The sequence below is a fragment of the Stegostoma tigrinum genome, chromosome 18 (genome assembly GCF_030684315.1).
Source record: "Stegostoma tigrinum isolate sSteTig4 chromosome 18, sSteTig4.hap1, whole genome shotgun sequence".
Lineage (NCBI taxonomy): Eukaryota > Metazoa > Chordata > Chondrichthyes > Orectolobiformes > Stegostomatidae > Stegostoma > Stegostoma tigrinum.
In genome coordinates this window covers 16,540,269-16,564,205 of record NC_081371.1, presented here as the reverse complement: position 1 = coordinate 16,564,205, position 23,937 = coordinate 16,540,269, and the positions used below count along the sequence as shown (strand labels likewise).

General features: G+C 41.2%; 1 protein-coding gene across 3 annotated transcripts in view; it reads right to left on the bottom strand.

Annotated features, from left to right (window-relative positions):
* Nucleotides 1-23,937, bottom strand: part of scube1 (signal peptide, CUB domain, EGF-like 1) — a 271,582-nt gene that overhangs the window by 185,402 nt on the left and 62,243 nt on the right. The gene's annotated exons all lie outside the window — the stretch shown is intronic.

Here is a 23,937-nt window from a genome sequence, read left to right as displayed (position 1 = left end):
TGGTTTCACATTTCCTACATTCGCTGTTGAAATGTAAGAAACATGATAACTAATTTGCACGCAGTATGCTCCTGGTTGTGATGATAATCAGATAGATTTTCGGGAAGTTGATTAAGAGTATTGTCCAGAATATTGCAGATAACAAATAAAAGGAAAACACCGTGGATACTAAAAATCTGAAATAAAAATCAAAAAACAGAGAAAGACTGGAAAATTGCCTTAAATTCTTTTATACTTTTGGCAGAACCGTAACCAAGTGATGTGGAGGTGCAGTCCAAAAGACAACGAGCCTGCTCATCAGGGTGAAAGAGAAACAGATGTAAAAGTGTGAAAATTGAAATGCAGAAGGGTCCTCTTCGCTAGGAGTGTAGTAAACGATTTGGCAACAAGGTACAAACAAGATAAACCCGTGGTGGGGTGGAGCAGGGATGTGAAAGGGTTAAGAATGTAACAAAATTAGAGGACAAACATTATGAGATCAGGCTCTGAAGCTGTAGAATTCAAGTCGAAAAGGCTGTGAAGTGTCCAAGCAGAAAATGAGGCTTTATTCCTCAAACTTTATGTGGTGCTGCGTTGGGACATTGAGGCAGGCCCAGGGCAGAAATGTTACTGTGAAAGCCAGGTGGCTTAATGGAGTGGCAAGCAATTTGGAGGTTAGGCACATTCCTACTGACAGGGTGGAGGTGTTCTGCAAAGTGGTCACCCAGACTGTATTGGGTTTCACCAAAATAATGGCAATGGTAAACACAGTTATTTTCTCAAATGATGAAACAAGATGTGAATTGCTTGTATGCTGGATGAGCTAGCCTCTTTCAAATGTGATTCATCAAATCCGGAAGAAATTTGTGAAATTAGCTATTATGCTATTCATACTTCCACCAGAGCCATTGAGGAACAGACAATAGGATGACTGAAGGAAGAGCAGTTGAGGATTATCAGCTCAACCATGATCTCACAGAGTGATGAAACAAATTCAATAGGTACCTTTACAGTCAGTCAAGCTAATTAGTCATCTTGGTGGTTTAATTGGGTAGGTAATATTGTGGCTTCATTATCTGTGCACTCTTACCAACTGAGGTATGACAATGTGCACGAACATCCTCAATAACTGTGTTTAAATTGAGAGGAAATGCTTTGTGCAGCTTCTCTCTCCAAACCATAATGCTATAAAAGGGGCAGTCAACATATACCTTCTTCCTATCTTGCATGTGTCTGCACCCCCTTATAAAGCGCATAGAAAACAATTTCACTCGTAAACCTATTCAGGAGCTTTAATCTACACTGGTTTATGTGGTAGATAATTATGCAGGGTCGCCTTTGCCACATCTCTGTCTGAAATTGCTGTCTCAAGGTATGGGCTAAACAAAAATTCATTGCATTCGAGGCAGTCCAAAGAAGGTTCGTTAGGTTGATCTTGGGTAGGAAGACACTTCCTATCTGAGGAGAGGGTGGCCCCTTACTCAGTGTTTGGGAGAATAAGAGGTGACTTTATTGAAACATGCAAGATTTTTAGGGGTCTTAACAGAGTAAATGTCCAAGGGTAGTTTTCCCTTTTGAGTTAGTCCAGGGCCAGAGGGTATTAACTCACGGTTAAAGTCTACACAGCTAGTAAAGAGAGAAAGAAGGAACTTCTTCTGAGGGTAGTGAATCTGTAAATTCTGTACTGCAGAGGTCCTTATAGGCCAAGTCTTATTATCGGGAAAAGACACAGCAAGTGTTCGGGGTTATCAAATTAGTCTCAATCTCGTTGAATGACAGGGCAGACTCAAAAGACCAAACGACCTTCTTCTGCTCCTACATCTTATGTTGTAGTGACCCACTGTCTTGGGGTCCAGAGTCAGAGGAAATCTTATCCCTGCAACCAGTCTGCTCAGGCAACATAATTTTACATGTTTCAATAAGATCCTCTCCCCACTCACTCAATCTCCAGTCAATGCAAGCCTGGTTGATGCAATCTTTGCTCATGTGAAAGACCTGCCCTTTCAGGAATCAGTCTGATAAATCTTTGTTTCCCCTTTGGAAGTGTTTTTTTAAGCTAGGTAGAGACCAACACTGTACGCAATACTCCAAGTATGGTCTCACCAAAGATCCAGCACAGCTGCAGTAAGATGGCCTTACTCCTGTACTCCAATCCCCCCAGCAATGAAGATAAACATGACACTTGCCATTCTGAATGCTTGTTGCACCTACACCTTGGCTTTCAGTGGCTGCTGTACAAGGACACCCACGTCTGTTCGTACATCAATACTTCCCAACCTATGATTTCTTCACAACTATCCTGTTAAGCCCGCTGAAAATACTGCATTGTTCAAATAAAATCACCTCTCATTCTTCTAAACTCCAAATCATTCCTCAAAAGATTCAGATTCCCAAATACAAAGTTATCTCTGCAGTCAAAGATTTGGTTGCTTGTAAGAGATTAGCAATTTTTGGCAATTACATTTTTCTTGAGATGTCAAAAGGGGTTCCACATCTCTGACTGAGTCAGCTCCCATACTACTAAGACAGCAGCCATCATTATAGTGCTTGTGAAGATAAGCGACGGTTTATTTACAATGATGTAACACTTATTTACTCTCAATATCTCTTCTCCCCACATCCCCTTCCCACTGAGTCTAGGTGCAATCCTGATTTCCACAGCTGGGGTGTAGGAAGCCTGCACTGTGAAATTGTATCTTTTAGCCAAGAGCACTCAGATTGACAGACGGTCTCCTGCCACATTGCAAGTTAACCCTCCTCAGCTGGAATTATATGTCGCAGGGTGTCAGACAGATACACCAGAGTGTCTCAAGAAAATGTCTACTTGCTCCTCCTCCGCTTGCCTGTCTCTCACCACCACCTGAGATGAAGGGGCACCTGGAATTGAGTCAAGGTCCTTGATCTCCTATTGCCTCCTTATTGAAGCTGAGCTAGAGTGATGGGTGAGAGTGTGTGCGCAAATGTCCTTCCCATGGGAGACCATCAGGTGCTTGCGCACATGACAGTGAGAATGTTGAAGGATTTCTCCATCTTTCATTACAGCCAACAAGTGCCTCTGGCATATCTCTGTCTCTAAGTCATGCGTGCCCGTTACGTCAGAGAGTAGGAGTATGTCTTCTGCATGGGTCAAGGCAGGTGCCTAGACTCTGGTGATCTTGGAGTGTCAGGGACCTTATTTCTTTCCTCAAGCAGCTGTGCAGCCATGTCAGTGACATGCTGTGGAGTCGATTCCAAAGAGACACTTATAGAAGGTGAATCTGTCACTGAGGGATTCATATTGTGGCTTCTTCCTTCTGGAAGAGTTCCTTGGCTGCCACTAGTGTCTGCACTACAAGAGAAACAAAATTAGAAACGATGGATAAAAGCTTACTGGAACATAGGAATTAGGAGCGCGAGTAGTAAATTCAGCCCTTCGAACATGCTTTACCATTTAACATGATCGGGGCTGATCTTGTCCTAGTCTCAGTTCCACTTTCCTGCCTGCTCCCCATAGCTCTTTTTCCTGCTTTTCATCAGAAGCATATCTAATTTCTTTCTTCAATCTGTTGATTGATTCTGCCTCCACTACACTCTGATTATTGAGTTCCACAGATTCACAACCCTCATAGAAGTATGTTCTCCTCATCCAGTTTTGAACCTACCTCCTCGCACTCTATATCTAGGATCCCTTGTTCAAGGCTATCCCACAAGGGCAAACCTCTGTTCAGTGTCCACATTACCAATCCCCCTTTAGCATTTCAGATCCCACTTTTCTAAACTCCAGCAAGTATAAGCCCAAGCTATTCAATCATCCCTATACAGCAGCCCTTCATCCCTGGAATTGACCTGGGAACCGCCGCTCAACTACCTCTAGTGCCACCAAGTTCTTTCTCAAGTAAGGAGACCAAAACCAGACAGTACTCCAGGTGTGGTCTCACTAATGCTTTACATAGTTCTAGCAACACTTCTTTACTTTTATAATCCAGTCCTTTTACAATAAATGCCAGGATTCCATTTGTGTTTATTACACTCTGCACCTTCATACCCACTTTTTACAACTCTTGCAAAGTCGCCCAGATCTCTCTGCAAACACTCACTTTAAATAGACTTCCCTTTTAAATGATAATTGTTCATTTTGAGTGGAAAAATAAAAGGGCAAATCACACACTTCACCACATCTGCCAGATTCTGGCCCATACTCCTTGCCTATCAACATGTATCTGGAAAACACTATATCCTCATCACTGCCCGCTTCCCCAGCTATTTTCGTATTATCGGTCGTTTTTGTTATGGTACACTCTGCCCCAGCTTGCAGATCATTTATATAGATTGCAAATAGTTGAGGTCCGAGAACTGAACCCTGCACCACCCCGAAAGTTACAGTTCACCATCCACTGAAAGTCCCATTTGTCTGAAACCTTTGCTGTCAGTCAGCCAGCCAATCCTCTACTGCTAAACCCCAGGATCTAATCTTTTCAATCAATCAGTCTGTTATGCAGCATCTTTTTCAGTTGGTTCAGTGGTGGGAGTCAAGGAGGAAGTGCAAGGGCAGCCTGGAAAGGTAAGTGTTTTGATTATAAAAGTCTTACCTCAAGTGACTCATTTTTCAGCAGCAGAGGGAGAGGCAAAAGCGAGGACCGGGGGCTGCCGGGAATATATTTGGGCAGTGGCTGAACCTGAGACGCTACACGTGTAGTGTCTTCCACCCGCCCTCCTCCTCCTCCTCTATAAAATTAAAAAGGGCTCAGCAGTTTGTTGGTAAGGTAAGGTTTTTCTATTTTTTCTGTATCTTGTAATTGTTTAAAAATTTACATTTTTTATCTATCTATAAATTGGTTATTTGAAAAAGACCATAGCAGAGAAGTATTAGAAAATATTTAACTCGTAAATTTATATAAAGTAATAAAGTTCTGGATGTGAGTTTGCTCGCTGAGCTGGAAGGTTAGTTTTCAGACGTTTCGTCACCATTCTAGGTAACATCATCAGTGAGCCTCCGACGAAGCGCTGGTGTTACGTCCCGCTTTCTATTTATCTGGTTAGGTTTCCTTGGGTTGGTGATGTCATTTCCTGTTCTTTTTTCTCAGGGGATGGTAGATTGGCTCCAAATCAATGTGTTTGTTGATGGAGTTCCGGTTGGAATGCCATGCTTCTAGGGATTCTCGTGCATGTCTCTGTTTGGCTTGTCCGAGGATGGATGTGTTGTCCCAATCAAAGTGGTGTCCTTCCTCATCTGTATGTAAGGATATGAGTGATAGTGGGTCATGTCGTTTTGTGGCTAGTTGATGTTCGTGTATCCTGGTGGCTAGCTTTCTGCCGGTTTGTCCAATGTAGTGTTTGTCAAAGTTCTTGCAAGGTATTTTGTAGATGACGTTCATTTTTTGGACAACCAGGATACAGGAACATCAACTAGCCACAAAACGACATGACCCACTATCACTCGTATCCTTACATACAGATGAGGAAGGACACCACTTTGATTGGGACAACACATCCATCCTCAGACAAGCCAAACAGAGACACGCACGAGAATTCCGAGAAGCATGGTATTCCAGCTGGAACTCCATCAACAAACACATTGGCTCCAAATCAATCTACCATCCCCTGAGAAAAAGAACAGGAAATGACATCACCAACGCAGGAAATGACAACACCAACCCAAGGAAACCTAACCAGATAAATAGAAAGCGGGACATAACACCAACGCTTCGTCAGAGGCTCACTGATGATGTTACCTAGAATGGTGACGAAACGTCTGAAAACTAACCTTCCAGCTCAGCGAGCAAACTCACATCCAGAACCTCAACCTGAGCTACAAATCTTCTCAAAACTCGCTAAAGTCATAAAGTAATTAACTAAGTAGAGATGGCTGGGCAGGTGTTGTGCTGTGCTGTAGCTCTATGATGTGGGAGCTGGCTGATCCCATTGTGAACAGCAGTGACCACATCTGCAGCAAGTGTTGGTTGTTGGAAGAACTCTGGTTCAGAGTTGAAGACCTGAAATTTGAGCTTCAAACACTGCGGCACATCCGAGAAGGGGAGAGTTACCTGGATGCTAGTTTCAGGAGGCAGTCACACATGGTAGATTAAGTAATTCAAATTCAGTTAGTGATCAGGGACGACAGGGTGTGACTGCAAGTGAGGCAGGTAGGGGGATCCCGAGTTCAGGAGTGGAGGAGCCTCAGCTCTTGACCTTATCCAACAGGTACGAGACACTTGCTCCCTGTGGGGATGAGGAAAAGGGCTGCGGGGAGGATGAGCCAGCTCACCACGGCACCATGGTGCAGAAGACCATTCAAGAGGCGGGAGCACAAAGACAAGTGGTAGTTATAGGGGATTCTATAGTTAGAGGGATAGATAGTATCCTTTGCAAGCCAGATCGGGAGTCCTGCATGGTGTGTTACCTGCCCGGTGCCAGGGTGCAGGACATCTCTGACCGGCTTGAAAGGATATTGGAGCAGGAGGGGGAGGATCCAGTTGTTGTGGTCCACATTGGGATGAACAACATAGGCAAGGTTAGGATGGGGGACCTGTTTGGGGATTATCAAGCACTAGGAACGAAATTAAGGAACAGGTCCTCGAGGATCATAATCTCTGGATTACTGCTCAAGTCACATGCAAATTGGCTTAGGGATAAGAAAATTAGGGAAGTAAACACGTGGCTAAGGGGAAACACGTGGTTTGGGGAAAAAGGGGTTCCATTTCATGGGGCATTGGCATCAGCTTTGGAAACAGGGTTGGGTAGGGGAGGGGGGGGTGTAGAATCTGTATTGATAGGACAGTCTCCACCTGAACCAATCTGAACCAGTGTTCTAGCGAAAAGTATAAATAGGGTGGTCACTAGGACTTTAAATTAGTGAGTCGAGGGGAAGGAAAAGGGAAAACTACGGGGAGCATGATGATAAATAAAAAGGTAAGCTGCAGGTTAGCATGTGTACAGGAGGGTTTAAGTTCAAGGCAGACTATGAATGAAGCACAAAAGGAAGCATAACTCAGGGGATATTATTGGAGATGGTGAAAATCATGAGGGCAAGGAAGCTAGCATAAAGGCTCTTTACCTGCATGCTTGTGGCATTCGTAACAAGTTTGATGAGTTAACGGCACAAATCATCATAAATGAATATGATTTGGTAGCCATTACCGAGACATGGTTACAGGATGGCCACAACTGGGAGTTAAATATCCAGGGGTACCAGACTATTCAGAAGGACAGACGGGAAGGTAAGGGAGGTGGTGTAGCTCTGATATTCAAGGACGACATCAGGGCGTTGCTGAGAGACGATATAGGTTCTATGGAGAATGAGGTTGAATCCATCTGGGAGGAAATTAGAAATTCTAAGAGGAAAAAGTCACTGATAGGCGCAGTGTACAGGCCACCAAATAATAACATCACATTGGGGTGGGCAATAAACAAAGAAATAACTAATGCCTGTAAAAATGGTACAGCAACTTTCATGGAGGATTTTAATCTAAATGTAGGCTGGTCAAAACAGCTTGGTCAGGATAGCCTTGAAGAGGAGTTCGTTGAGTGCATCCGTGATAGCCTTCTAGAAGAGTGTGTAATGGAACAGATGAGGGAGCAAGCTATCCTGGATCTGATCCTGTGTAATGAGACAGGAATAATTAACAACCTCATAGTTAGGGATCCTCTTGGGAGGAGTGATCACAGTATGATTGAATTTAGAATTCAGAATTCAGATGGAGTGTGTGAAGATAAAATCAAATACCAGGGTCCTATGCTTGAACAAGGAGGACTACAATAGAATGAGGGAGCACTTGGCAAAAGTAGACTGGAGACAAAGATTTTATGGTGGGACAGTTGACGAGCAGTGGAGGACTTTCAAAGCAATTTTTCAAAGTGCTCAGCAAAAGTATACTCCAGTGAAAAGGAAGGACTGTAAGAAAAGGGGTAATCTGCTGTGGGTGTCTATGGAAATAAGGGAATCTATCAAATTAAAAGAGAAGGCATACAAAGTGGCCAAAAACAGCATAAAACTAGGAGATTGGGAAAATTTTAATGGTCTACAGAAAGCCACAAAAAGGGCTATAAAGAAAAGCAAGATAGAATTAGGAGAAAAAACTAGCACAGAATATAAAGACAGACAGCAAAAATTTCTAAGTATATAAAACGAAAAAGAGTGGCTAAAGTAAGTGTTAGCCCTTTAGAAGATGATAAGGGGAATTTTGTTATGGGATGTGATGAAATGGCTGAGGCATTGAACAGGTATTTTGTATTGGTCTTCACAGTGGAGGACACTAATAAGATGCCAGTAATTGACAAAGAGATGAAGGTAGGTGAGGACCTGGAAACAATCATTATTACAAAAGTAGTGGTGTTGGGCAAGCTAATGGAGTTAAGGATTGATAAGTCTCCTGACCCTGATGGAATGCATTCCAGGGTACTAAAAGAGATGGTGGGAAAAACAACAGGTTCACTGGCAGTAATTTTCCAAAATTCACTGGACTCTGGGGCAGTCCCAGCAGATTGGAAAAACAGCAAATGCGATGCCACTGTTTAAAAAGGGAGATAGACAAAAGATGGGGAATTATAGACCAGTTAGTGTAACCAGTGAAGTGGGGAAGATGCTTGAGTCTATTATTAAGGAAGGAATAGCAAGGCATCTGGATAGAAATTGTCCCATTGGGCAGACGCAGCATAGGTTCTTGAAGGGCAGGTCATGCTTAACAAATCCTTTGGAATTCTATGAATACATTACGAGCGAGGCGGAGAATGGGGACCCAGTCAATGTGGTATACCTAGATTTCCGAAGGCCTTCGACCAGGTGCCACACAAGAGACTGCTGCATAAGATAAGGATGCATGGCATTAGGGGTAAAGTATTAGCATTGATAAAGGATTGGTTGACTAACAGGAAGCAAAGAGTGGGGGTAAATGAGTGCTATTCTGACTGACAATCAGTGACTAGAGGTGTGCCTCAGGGATTAGTGTTGGGACCGCAATTATATCTTATAGAAACATATAAAATTATGAAGGGAATAGAGGATGTTCCCATTGGCAGGTGAAGCTAGGACGAGAGGGCATAGCCTCAAGATTAGAGGGAGCAGGTTTAAGACCGAATTGAGAAGGAACTTCTTCACTCAGAGGGTTGTTAATTTATGGAATTCCTTGCCCAGTGAAGTAGATAATGCTACCTCAGTAAACCTTTTTAAAAGCTAAGGTAGATTGTTTTTTGAACAATAAAGGAATTAAGGGATATGGTGAGAACGCGGGTAAGTGGATCTGGGTCCATGAAAAAAATCAGCTATGATCTTATTGAATGGCAGAGCGGGCTTGAAGGGCTGAACAGCCTACTCCTGCTCCTATTTCTTATGTTCTTAAGTTCTTTATCTTGTTAAATGCCCTCTGGACGTCTAGATACACCACATCCATCGAATCCCCATTATCCACTTTGCAGGTTACATCCTCTAGGGACTGCAGCAACTTTGTCAAGCAGTCTAGTGCTTCATGAAACCATGCCGACACTGGTGAATTGAGCTTTTTTGTTTCAAGATGTTGAGTTATCCCTTCCGTTATGACTGACTGCAGCGATGTCCCCACTAGAGGTCAAACTAATTGATGTATAGTTTCCCTATCCCCTTTTTTGATTTAAAAAAAATGGTGTAGATGTTAGTGGACCGGAAGCATACCAATATCTTTCCAGAATCGGGGGAATTTTGCAATATTGTAACTAATGCATCCACCATCTCTGCTGGCACCTCCTTTAACATGTTACGGTGCAGGCCATCAGGGGACTTACCTGCCATTAATTCCATCTGTTTACTTAAAACCTCCTCCCTAGTTATAGTAATTTCATCAAATTCCACTACAGTAACTGCAGGTTTTGGGAAGACATTATCTTCCCCTCTGAAAACAGGGACAAAATATTATTTAGCGGCTCTGCCATTTTCATCCTCTAAAGGGCCAAATTTACTTTCACTGCTCTCTTCCTTTTTATATACTTATTGAAGGTTTTGGCATCAGTGCTCATGTTTTCTGTTAGTTTCCTTTCATAGTTCAGCTTAACTCTTTCGATTGTGTTTTTAGTAACCCTTTGCTGATGTTTAAAGTTCTCCCAATCCTCCAGACAGCCAGTAACATTTGCAGGATAATATGCCCTAGTTTTTGCCTTTATGCTATCCTTGACTTCCTGGTTAAACCATGGATAATTTTTCATTTTTTTTAAAAAAATGAATTTCTCTTCCTTGCAGGAATATACTTTTAAAGAGGTATTTCATATCTCCTTGCACAGGACATTAATAAGTTAGCACTGGTGATGATTGGAGAGGAGTATTGCATGATGCAGCTTTTGGGGAGGCAATGGCCTAGTGATATTATTGCTGGACTGTTAATCCAGAGACCCAGATAACCTTCTGGGGACCCAGTTTCAAATCCCACCAGGGCAGATGGTGGAAGTTGAATTCAATAAAATATCTGGAATTAAGAATTTAATTTTGGCAATGGATTCATGGTCATTTGTCAGGAAAAACCCATCTGGTTCACTAATGTCCTCTTGGGAAGGAAACTGCCATCCTTAGCTGGTCTAGCCTACATGTGACTCCAGACCCACAGCAGCACGGTTGACTCTAAAATGCCCTCTGGCAATTAGGGGTGGGCAATAAATGCTGCCTGGTCAGCGATGCCCTCATCCCATTAATGAATAAAATAAAGAAGCCCGATAATGGGAATGTCCTTTACTATCCCCTTGACATTACAGAGCTGTCCTGGTCTTCCTCAATCGTCACTATCCTCTCCTCAAAAGGAAATTGGGACCATTTTACCAGCCACTCCTGTTATAGACCTTGCAGCCCAGTCTTGGTCCACATTTTTCTGCAGTGAGAAAGATAAGGACTAGGTACAATTGAAATGTCTGCAAAAGTTGCTAGCTCTGTTGCACGAACGTAAGAGTTAGTGAAGCTCTGCCAGCTGCTACTGTGCCCAAGCTGTGGCTGGTAGGGTAGCATCTTGGAGCTGTCAGCTAGGAAGAGTACTTCCTATTAATGTGCCACCACCTTGAGATCTTTCTGCTTCAAGTATAGAACAAACTTAGTTTTCTTCCCATTTGATTTTAGTTTGATCGATTTATTGTCACGTATACCAAACTATAGTGAGACGCTTTGTTTATGAGCAGTACAGACAGATCAAAGTAATCAAGGACATACAGATCATAGGGTTTTAGAGGAAAAAAATGGACAAAAGCGTACAAGTTGACATTGCAGAGGGCATGTGCTAGGCAAGATCAACATTAGCAAGCTTTATGTGGCAATGTGCCGTGTAAATGGTGCCTGTGGATGAAAGGTTGGCTTCCGTGCTGGTCTGAGCTGTACACACAACCTTCTGTCGTTTCTTATGGTCCTGGGCACAGCAGTTGCAAAAGCAAGCCATTAGGCACCCAGGCAGCATGCCTTCAATGGTGCATTTGTCGAAGTTGTTGAAGGACCTTATGGATATGCTAAATCTTGTGAGGCACCCGAGGAAGAGGAGACGTTGTTTGTGCCTCTTGATTGTCACATCTACATGGAAGTCCAGGACAGGTTGACTTATCGTCAATCCTAGGAACTTGCTGATCACACTCTCAACCTCAGCACCATTGATGTCAACAGAACATGCTGTTTCACCTGGCCAGTGATTTGAGAGGTCAGCATGACAGTTCAGCATCTAAAATGGCATCCAGCTGGGCTTTAAATATGGGACCAGAGAAATGGATACCAGAAGATCCCAGCCACAGTCGGCATTTCCAACCCATTCATAATGCAATTCCCTGAGAAGATACCTGACATTTTATCTGCATAAATACTAAGCTGATGGCACATGATAAGATGACTTGCTCTGTCATACTGTACAAGAAACCACATAATCACTGACCAATCTCTAATTGCAGATAGAGCTGCAGCCAAAATATACTTTCCAGGGTCTTAACGCAACTCAGAATTAACATAAAAGTGCTCATATATTGATTGTTTTAGGTAAACAAGTCATTTGTTTATAGCATGTGTAAAAACAATCAGGACAAAAATACAGAAACATCTTGTTGCCGACAGACATTACATCTGAATATTTTTCAATGTGGGGAAAGTGTGAAAGGTAGCCATTTGCAGTGTTTATTTAAAAGAAAATTGTTTGTAAAGACAGCACTCATATCAAATGAAAATTGGACACTTTTGCATTTATTTTTGTTATGGCTTCCGTGATGGTCACCAGCTAATGTTTTAAATATCACACATGACCCATTTGAAATCTTTTACATTTGTACGATGGATTAACTTTGTAAACTGCAAATTGACTGTGTGTAACATCTGCGTCCTCTTCAAAGCCTATGTGAAGTCCAGACTGCATACCGCCTTTCCTATCAGTCCCGAACCACTCAAAAGACATTGCTGGGGCCCAAAGTAACTTCCGACACAAGCAGCACATCAATGGTGGGGGTTGGGAGATGAACTAGAATGAAATCATCGTCACTCGTCCCAAACAACTGCAGTTTCCAATTATTACTACGGTGCTCTACTCATTATAACTATTCATGTGAAAAATCAATGGAAGTAATTTTACACGTTTGCAGCGGTTTCATGAAGTAAATCTGTCAAAAGGCCCATTGTCATCAGGAATTCCTCACTTGCAAATAAGAAATTCCTATTGACAAACACTGAAGATCAAAGATCTTGCTGGCTTACAGAGTAACCCATTTAGTAACTGTCGAATTATTTTGTCGCTAGTTTTAATGTAAACTCTCAAGGGAGACAAAAATGGGATAATTGTTTTGTACTCGCATCAACATTTTCAGTTAAGTTACGGACCAGAGGAATTTCATATATAGAATTTTGGCAGACAAAGCTCAAGCCCAGTGAATTTGCCTTATTTCAAAACTGATATCAGCGGCTTCAACTGCGGGAACTCCATGCATTCCTAAATGCAAGAAAAAAAAATTTCCTAGGCGTCAAGATGTTACAAGCTTGATGTTGGCTATCAGGAATTTCTTACTTGCAAGTAAAAAATTCCTGTCAATACTGGGGATTTAACCCATGTGATGCAGGCGAGTACTTTGCAGCTTTGTATGCATGACCAGCACTGAAATTTTGATTAAGGTGTTTGCAGCAACGGGGTTAAACTGCACAAACAGTGTAGGGAAGCTGTGAACCACTTTGGTTTTTATTTTCCATTGGCTCCAGAGTTTATAACCCCTCCAGTCCATTCACCAGACAGGTTCTCTTTTAAATGGCAAGAAAATGCTTGAATTGAAAGGGATTATTGAGCATATCTGACCTGCACTCAACCTTGCAACCAGTCCTTTTCTTCCATCTTTCAAATGCTGCAGAGTTTTAATCCATAGTTGAGCTTAGCGACTTCAGTCACCTTGTTCACAGATTTCGCAAAACAGCAATTACACATTGATGTAAGCATTTTACATTTTCTTATAATTGATTCAGGTTAATGGATTTTAAGGGAAGCATTAGTGAATCAGTAGGAATTTTGTCCTCTCCCTTCTATGTGCCACCTCCCTAGCTGCAGGGATAATTGCCTTTCGAAGTGTCCAGTTCAGAATGGCATTTGCCTCAATTCTTGTAACCACCTCGTGGATACAGATTTAAACCGTTTAGGGTAAGCTTAGTAAGATTCATTATTTGAAAAACATGCATCAAGAAACTAATACCCATCAGAATAAAAATCTGTGTTTTACCATGTTTGAACCAGACTCATTTTTCTGAGAATTGAGTTTCAGCAACTATTATTTTATACAATCCTTACGGTGCAAACTGAATCAATTTGTTGACGACTTAAAAAATCCTGAGCAATTGGAAAGCAAAATATAACCAGCCACACAGGACAGGTGATAATAATTATAGCAGCCCAGGAAATTATTCATTTTCAGCATAATAAAGTAAACCAAAGCATATCATGAAATTTGCTTTTCACAAATGAAAAAAACTCCCCTCTGCTCAAGACGTTAGCATATGCCAACAATTTTTATTCACTGTTTAAGATGTAATCTAAATTCTTCAGTTAAATGATAGACCTGATTTTATTATCTCTGACTTTATTCAGTTCTGATTCATTCACACATTTAAAAAAAAACTTTTAATATTGATTTCTAAGGAAACAGTGAACTCATGCGAGCGTCAGTGCTGCTTTTGTTGTTTAACGTACTATATGAGCATCATCTGATTGGAACTTTGCAACTCTTGCACATATGTTGTGAAACTTGAAAGGGTCCAGAAAATGTTGACAAGGATGTTGCCAGGGTTGGAGGGCTTGAATAGACTGGGGACTAGATTAATTTAGAACACCTGGTCAGCATGGACTAGTTAGGCTCTATTGCTCTGTTTTCTTTTTGTACAGTTACCATACAGTTATGGATGGTTATTTTGAGCATCCCTCCAAAGTTCAATTACCTTATCTGTCAAAAGTGGCCAAGAATTAAAAATAACTAAGTCAGCCCATAAAGTAGCAGCTCCATAGATCTATGTGGTAAGTCAAGTACACTATCACCAGAAATTACTATCCTGTAATTTTCACATTATTTAAACCAGAGTCCCTTTTTGACAATACTGACAGGTACAATTGTATTTGAAATGTATTACACTGGAGGTCCTATAAGATCAGAGGAACGAAGAAATTAATTCATAAAACTGCATACTTAGTTTCAGAGATAATGGAAACTGCAGATGCTGGAGAATCCAAGATAACAAAGTGTGAGGCTGGATGAACACAGCAGGCTAAGCAGCATCTCAGGAGCACAAAAGCTGACGTTTCGGGCCTAGACCCTTCATCAGGGTCCTTCATCAGGGTCCAGGCCCGAAATGTCAGCTTTTGTGCTCCTGAGATGCTGCTTGGCCTGCTGTGTTCATCCAGCTCCACACTTTGTTATACTTAGTTTCAGATTTACTTTTTAAAAAAGATACAATTGATCCTTGACCAATTAGAAAATAAAAGCTTTCCTGACTGCCATAATGCAGTGAATAATATCCTAGATAAATTCTAGTTGACTTGGTTGATTGTAGCTGTAAAATGGGACAGCACGTCGGCAGTGCCAAGTGAATGACGGATAATAAATCTCCTATTGTTGTTTCTACCACAGGTTGCAAGCCCATAGCCTTTAGCTGGATGCGTACATTTGACAGGGATACGATTATGATCAGCTGCGGACTAATTTCATGACCCTTACTGTCCAGATTGATATTTGAAGAATTAATCCTTTAGCAAAGTATCAGCAAGTGGCCAGCACACGTACATACAATCATGCAGGCCAGGGGCAGGATTGGGCCACTCAGCTCCTTGAGGCTGCTCCATCATTTAATCCATCATGTCCTCGCATCATCAAGTTTCTGGAAACATTCACTATGAGATCAGTTATCCTAGTTTAATGTACTGGTACCAGCTATGGAAAATATTTTGCTTTCATTACTTGAAATAAAGCCTCAAATTTCTAACAAAATACAACCTACCTTTCAGAGGTCAAGGTTTCCAAACATGTATATACATATATAATTTCCTTACTTTGGACAATCTGCAATCATCCTACACATCAATTGATCAATTATTGGAAATTCGATCTGAAGCCACTAGTAAGACAAAATCACTCCAAGCTAATTTCTCTGGCTGCCAACCCTCAACTCCAATTAAAGATAATTCTCAAAATCTATTATTTCTGAATATAATTGCTTCAGAAGAGATTCTGAATAAAAAAACAGCATCCCCTTCAGTTATCTACAAATACTAAAACGTACATGGCATCACATTTATTGACAACAAAATTTCTGATCTTCTGTGCGTCCCTAGTTAATCATCACATGACAAACTCCCGTGAAAGTTATGATCATAAGCCTGTCTATTACAGAGGAAGAAGCACAAAGTGCCTGCAAAATGCAATAGCAAATTTACGCTTTCAACAAGATTTTTTATACTCAGTAGGGAGCCTTACTTCTGCTACAAGTTGGAGAAAACAGACAGAATTTAAAAATCAAAGGAACTTAGTGCCATAGCAGCATCTCTGGGGGCGAAAAGAACAGATTGCGGTTTAAAAAAAAAGACATTTCCAGAATAGTAACCCTTTCCACCAACTCTAGACTATCAAAGGAACATATTCTGTTCAGTGATGATCTAGAACTTTCTCATTCCACCTTCAAACTTTTCCTTTCATTTTTTAAGAATGAAATTATTAAAAATAGCAACACAAGATCATGCTGATTTGATACAATTAGCATATTTTCAATTTTTTACATTAGTCAAATGACTATCAAATTGAGGAATCATGTCATTTCAAACATCCCATATCCAATCTCAAGGAATGGAAAGGTAGGAATTTATTCACCCTCCAGACTTGGTTACAACAATCTCAAATTGAATGCCTTTCTTTCTTCCTTCCCTTTCACTTGCTTTCAGAGGTCATCATCAACTTCCCAGATAGACTTCCAGAAAAGGTTCCAGTAGCCTGAATAACATTATTCAGGCTATGAATCTTGGTGGTGAATTGATTCATTCTATTCATTCAGAGAGGACAGAATTTAAGACCATCTTATCCAAAGTCCATGCAGGAACACGGCTAGGATGACCAAATGCCAGTGATCAGGTGAGAGACTTGGTCTAATTTATTTTTGTCATAATCCAATGGCTCGGAGCTCAAGCACATGGCCCTGCTAAAATCAAAATATATTAACTCACTTCCAAGTATCAAAGCTAAAACCTTCCCCTACTATTCACTAGTTGGAAGAGAACATCAGAGAACCCATTGTTGAAAAGACACACCTACGTTTCACTTCCAGACACTAACCTCTCACTTGTGCATTGTCAACAGTCACTGTTATTGTTACATAAAAACCATAGAATGGCTATTGCTTAGAAGGAGTCAGCCATCTGGCCCGATTCTCTAAAATATTCACCATTAGGTTAGTGGGTGGACATCTTCATGGGCTGATATTAAAATTCAAGTCAACTGTCCAGTTTTTTTTTGAAAAGGAAAATAAATAGCAGTTACAGAAGAACTCTGATGGTGTGCGTGAAGAATCATAATGGAAGAACTGGTAAGTTGATCATGTGCTTTCTATGCCCACTTAACAGTCAAACCCCAATCATTAAACAATTCATGCAATAAGCTACTCTTCTTTCACCAGGAGTTTACTACCTTAAACGGACAGCTGCTATAGCATATATCACAGAGTCCCAATTATAAACTATATTAATTATGTGGACAAATAATCACATTTATTTACAGTACAAAGCTGCGTGACAAGTGTAAGCCACAGAGAGTCTGAGATTTCACAGCTCTGGAGGCGGTCCTTTGGCCCGTTTTGTCTGCTTTAGCCATCAGCTATCTGTTCTTAACCCATTCCCTAGCACTCGATCCATAGCCTTTTCTATGTTATTAATCAGCCTGCTCACATCTGTTATGAAGCACCTGAGTTGGTGGGACTTAAACCTGAGCTTCCTGGCTCAGAGGTAGGGACAGTATTACCATGCTGCAAGAGCCCTGTCTATTGCCTTATATACTGCAGCTCTTCAAGTGTTTATTTAAGCACATCTTAAATATCAAGGGTTTCCATCTCTATCACCCTTCTGGGAATTGCCCAAATATCCATCTTCTGAGTGAAATATCTTTCCCTCAAATCCCCTTCAAGTTTCCTGCTCTTTATCTTAGCAGATATAGCTGTTACGGCTATGGGGATCAAGGGATATAAGGGGAGGGTGAGATTATTTAGCTAGATGATCAGCCATAAATTGAATGGTGGAGTAGGGTCAAGTGGTTGAATGGCCTACTCATGCTTCAATCTGCAATGTTTCTATATTTATACACCTCCTTATTTTTGATCCCTCTGTTAAGGGTAAAATATTCACCATATCTACCTAATCAATGCACTTCAGACCTTTGTACACTTCAAAAAGATCCTACTCCAACCCTAACCAGCACTGCTCTAAGGAAAACAACATTAAACGATCCAGTCACTCTTCCAGTCCATGCAATATCCTGGTGAATCTCAACTGCAACCCCTCCAGCGCAATTATATCCTTCCTGTAGTATGGCAGCCAAAGCTGCACAGGACTCCAGATGTGGCCTAAATAATGCTATAAATAGCTCCATCATAACCTTCTTACTCTTGTATTCAATGCTTTGACTAATAAAGGAAAGTATCCCATGTGCCTTCTTAAAAACCTTATCTATCTGTTCTGCTACCTTGAAGCACGAGTAGTCCATTCAACCTAGACAGCATAGATGACAAGAATACCCTGATCTTTAGTGCTTCCTCAGGTCATACCATTCATTAGGTACTCCTTTAGTTTATCAGTCCTCCCAAAACACATCACTTCACTTTTCAGTCCATCTAGCCAGCTCATCTATAACCATCCTACAAGGCTTTCAAGCTCACTATTTACCACACCAATTTTCAAGTCATCTGCAAACTCACTAACCATAACCTCCCACGTTCATGTTGAGATCAGTAAACGTATGCTACAAATGGTACGCCATTTGACACAGGCTTCCAGTCAGAAAAACATCCTTACAGCCATCATCCTCCGTTTCCTGCCGCTATGCCAATTTTTGCATCTAATTTGCCCGGGATTCCATGGTCTCTTAGCTTAACGAGCTTGCCTTGAGAGTCCTTGCCAAAAACCTTACTCAAGTCCATGTAGACTAGATTAACTATATTAGCCTCATCTAGGCCTGTTTCTCTCCTCACGTAATTCAAGTCAACTTTATTAGACATAAACACCTCCTTACTCTCCTGGATTTATTCATGCCTCAACAAATAGTCATTATTAATTCTCTCCCTCAAAATGTTGTCCTATTAGGTTCCCTACCACTGATGTTAGGCCCATGGTCTGTAGCTTCCCAGTTCATCTTTATCACATTTCTCAAATAATGGCATCACATTAACTCTAGTCTTCAGGCATGAGAATTTGAAAATTAATGTGAAGACTCCTGCAATCTCTTTCCTTGCCTCCAACAGCAACCTGGGATACATCTCACCTGGTTCGAGGGGTTTATCTAATTTCAGACCTGCTGAAACTACCAATACCTTCTCCCTCTCAATGCTAATTGTTTCAAGTAAATCAGAGACCACCTCTCCTAACCATGATTTCCACACCCGTGTCAGATTGGGAGGACTGACCATCCAAAAGAGGCAGAAAAAAATTGAGCTGCTTACGCTGCGGGGTTCAGAAGAAGAGGCGTGATCTTACTGAAAGATACAAAGGAGGCTCGATAGCATAGACATTAAGAGGTGGTGTCTCGAGAATTAGGACATAGAGCCACAGTTTTCAGATAAGGGACTATTTAGTTAGGACAGTGATGAGGACTGATACGTTTATGTAAATGATTGGGATTGGGAATTTTGGAGCCCCGTACCCCGGAGGTTTGTGGATGCTTAAATCATATTTAGGGTTGAGACTGACAGCTCATGGCTTTCCTGAAAAATCAACAACTAATGGCAAGAACTGGAGGGAAGGCTCCAGTTGTCACGTATTAATAAACTTGTATTCTGTGCCTCTGATTAGCCTGTTGCCTGAAAATTGATATGATACCTCTCACCAATGTGGGCATCACCCATAAATTACGGGTCAGAATCACATGGATTGGAGGAGCACGTTCAAGGGCCACATGGTCCACCCTGCTTCTATTTCTTTTGTCCTTACGCTCCAAGTTAAAAGTTACAGTTCTTCACAGCAGAAGCATTATTTTACTCAGTCATCTAGTCAAATGAGAAACCAATTGGGTTTCTGCCGGAGAGAAGCCTTGTCCATTTCCAAGCTGGGGAAAGTGTTTGAAAAGTTTCTGGGAGCTGATATCCCATCGCATGTTAACACTGACATGAGTCTTTTCAAGGCTCTAACTGCAGATCTGAGTTCAAGTGATGCATGGGATCCATGGGTGACCTGGCCACCTGGCTGTGCAATTGGTTTGTCCAGAGGGGGCAGAGGGTAATGGTGGATGGTTGCTTTTTTTTTGGCTGGACGTCCATGACTAGTGGTTTTCCGTAGGGTTCTGTACTAGGACCTCTGCTGTTGGTGATATATACAAAAGACTTTTGGAACACTGCATTCAATTCTGATCTCTATTCTGCTATAGGAAAGATGTTGAAAATTTGAAAGTGTTCAGAAAGTATTTACAAGGATGCTGCCAGAATTGGAGGGTTTGAGCTATAGGGAGAGGCTAAATAGCCTGTGGCTGTTTCTCTGGAGTGGAAGCAAAACGGTGACCTTATAGAGGTTTATAAAATCATCAGGGACATAGAGTAAATAGCCAAAGTCTTTTCCCCTCCAAGGTCCAAAATTAGAAGGCATAGGTTTAAGGGGAACAATTTAAAAGGGATCTAAGGACAACTTTTTCATGCAGAGGGAGGTTGTGTATGGAATGAGTAGCCAATAGGTGGAGGAGGAGGCTAGTACAATTATAGCATTTAAAATGCATCTAGATGGGTAGAAAGGATTGAGAGGGAGTTTAGCCCAAATGCTAGCAAGTGTGGTTAAATTAATTTAGGGTATCTAGTCACCATGGATGAGTTGGAACAAAAGGGTCTGTTTCCATGCTGTATATCTTGATGACTCAGAAAATTATAATAGAATAATCCAACTTGAATGTCATTGAAATTTATGGGTAATGCCCACATTGGTGAGAGGTATCATATCAATTTTCAGGCAACAGGCTAATCAGAGGCACAGAATACAAGTTTATTAATACGTGACAATCCATCCATATCAACACAAGAACAAATAGGAACACCCACTACAAATCTGCCAGGAATGGAATCAAAGGACAACTCTGATTTACTGAAATAGAAAGTTTTTGTTTGGAAAGGCTCAGCAGGTCTGGCAGCATCAGTGAAGAGAAATCAAAAGTTAATGTTTTGGGAGAAGTGACCCTTCCTCAGAACTTGCCAACATTAGTGAAGCTCAGCCATCCGCTGGAGGGCTGGCTAACTGTTTGCAATGAGCAAGTTGTATTGTGCAAAGGGACCACTTATTTGCTAATGCTGTCTGTGTCCTTCATGGAGTGCAAGCTAGGAACAAGAGCTGAGCTTCCCATGTCCATTGCCCAGGAGGCCAAGATTTCTCTTTCGTATCAGCGCATCACATTAGAATCTCACACACTGTCAGCATCCCCAACCACCGCCCCCCACCAACTTCCCCTCCCACCCCCGGTCTGACGGGAAGGAAGATGCTATTTTTAATTTTGATGGAGGTGCTGCACAGAACAAGCCCAACAATAACGAACAAAGGCCAGGAACGGGTATATCCAGATTCTAGCCAAAATGCACAATCCACCTGATCTACTCCTGGCTGATTTAATGACAAGTTTATCTCAGATTGCCGACTGATTCCCAGAATCAGGTGAACTCACAAGCAGTCGTAAAATAATTTGGCTCGGGATGAGGAAGGGTCAACGGAGAAGATTTAGGGTTGCAGGGGGAGAGGAAGCTGGCTGCAGTAAAGGACTGATAAATAAGATTAGTAGGTGGGAGATGTTAAAATTTGCAAATAATTAAACTTGTGAAATAGCCAAGCTTGAGAGCACTCAAAGGCAGAGTGACTCCTGCGGTCACTACAATTTCTTAACAAAAGCTTAGGATGAAGGGGTGAGCATTGATGCCCGAAGTATTTGATAATACACTTTGGTTCGATGTAACTTCTTTGTTTTGGAGTTGAAAGCTTTAAAAATTTCCTTATCCAAGGACTTGAGTACATATCAAGGGTGACACCCCATGCAGTCCAGATGGAATGCTGCACTATCTTTCAGATAAGACTTGAATTATAATCCCAATCTACCTCTGAAGTGGATATGAAAGATTTCAAGGTACTATCTCAGAAGAATAGCAAAGTTCTCACAATTAACACCATGAAGACAAATCATCTGGTCATTCGCTGTTTGTAGGAACTTGCTATCCATGATTTAGCAAGCACTCTTCGTGTGCTTTGTCAAATACAACACTGCACAAGTATTTCCTTGTTTAAGGTCCTATCAGAAACCTTGATTATCTGAAAGGCTTTCCCCTTTTTAAATAAAGCTTGCGAAAAATATTTGACTTACCTGAGAGATGGTCACGTTTTTCAAATTAAGAAGGAATATATTTTGGACAACTTTTGGTAAATTAGATACATGAGCTCCTAGAAATTTAACAAATACACAGACACAATGTTTTCTTCTCTCTCTGTACATGGGCATTGTTAGCAAGGGCAGCTTTTACTGTCCACCACTAGTTTCTCTTTCCCAGCTACATCAGAAGGTGCTTAAGAGCGAACCACATTGGTGTGGGCTAGGTATCTCACATCATTTAGGTCAGAACAAAGGCACATGGAGGCCATTTTTATACAACGTTTTGATAGCTTCATTGTCTTTTTCACTGGTATCGTGCTTTTAACTTGCACATTTTTAAATATTAATGTTTCTCAGATGATGATTAGTTTGGATCCTCCTGTCTCTGGATTAACAACCCACATTTCTGGCTTCCTAATCCAGCAGCAAATCCACAACACGCCCTTGGCTACTTTCTCCCCTCCTTTCTTCTACTTGATTTTTGGTAGATTTTTGTCAGTTGACATTTAGCCGATAACTATTCACCAAGACGTAGCAGCAGAGAGAAAAATCAGGCCAGAAGCATTGCACAGCTGTAAGAGAGCCATTGCAGTAGCAATTGTTCCATACATACTCTCCGCAGTGTCAGCATGTCTTGATGACAAGTTTGCGAACTTGCCATTCATTCTGCAAGACCATAAAGTGAGGGCCATTCACCCTAATGAGTCTGCTCTGCCCTTCAAAAGAACACATTTGATCCTTCAGCAGCAAAGTGTGGATGGCCATAATTGAATAAGAACTCCAAGTGATTTTCCTTTATTCCAAGCTGTTGCTTCTACTGTCACTGTGATGGGGAGCTGCTAATTCAGCAGAGTCTAAGGGTGGGACCTTCCTAGTTTCAATAATTCAAAGCAACAACATAACTATTTGAGGTAATGGAAAAATGGCACTATTTTTATTTCAGTTGGAAACGAGTGGGTTTTCCAACCAAAAATATCAATTCAAATTAGGGCTTGACAGGTACACAAAAAGCAAACAAGAGTATTCTTCAGCTGATAAAGTTTTGCAATTATGTAATGCACAAGTTCAGTAACATGAATGAGAAATCCTGAAACCATATTTTCAATATCTGTGGTCAAGCAGGTTATTAACTGTAACAAAATAAACACACAAATTGAAAATGCAGTGGAATCTCTGAATTAATTTCTGTTCAAAAACAAACTAAGTTGCCTTATAATATGCATTCACACTGACACTGAGCTTAACTACTTTGCTGTCCTGGTGTCGTGACATTCAGTTTTCATGCAGCTTTCTTTGAACCTCCTACCAACCCATCCGTACGCTGAAGTCAAAGGCCCTGGGAAACTTGGCTCAGATTAACCCATGCTAAAATACAAAGATTGCTGGACTCAAAAGGGACCTTCACCACCCGCCACCTGCCCCCCACACCCCCTCCCAACTCCAGTCTCTTTTCTTTGAATATTATGCATAGCAATTGACCAGAACAACCTCCAGAAAAAGCTAAATAAATCTATATCCTCTTGCTGGCGTAGCAAACAAAGACAGTAGCAAGTAGCACGAGGCAAGATCTATCAATACTACTTCAAAAAGAAACAATGGTCTGCCAGCTGGAAGTTCTGAACAATCTGTGTACTCCAAAATCTTCACTAACAATAAATTTAGAACCTAGAAAAGATAAACAAATCAGTTTCAAGTTCAAAATGTTATTATTATAAACACAAGAGTTCCCATCAAGCAGGGAAATCTATGTTACTTGCATTATACAACAAAAAGGCCAACATCAAAAGAAAATAAACTGTCTCAATTCAAGAAACTTCCATCAAAGGTCTTTAAATGAACATACTGTATGCAGCTGTCTCCAGCAAAAAGAAAATAAATGTTAGAATCAAAAGAAACAAGACTGTACAATAGCCTTCTTTAATCAAGGCATTGACAATGCAATCTTAAACCAATTAGTGTTGCAAT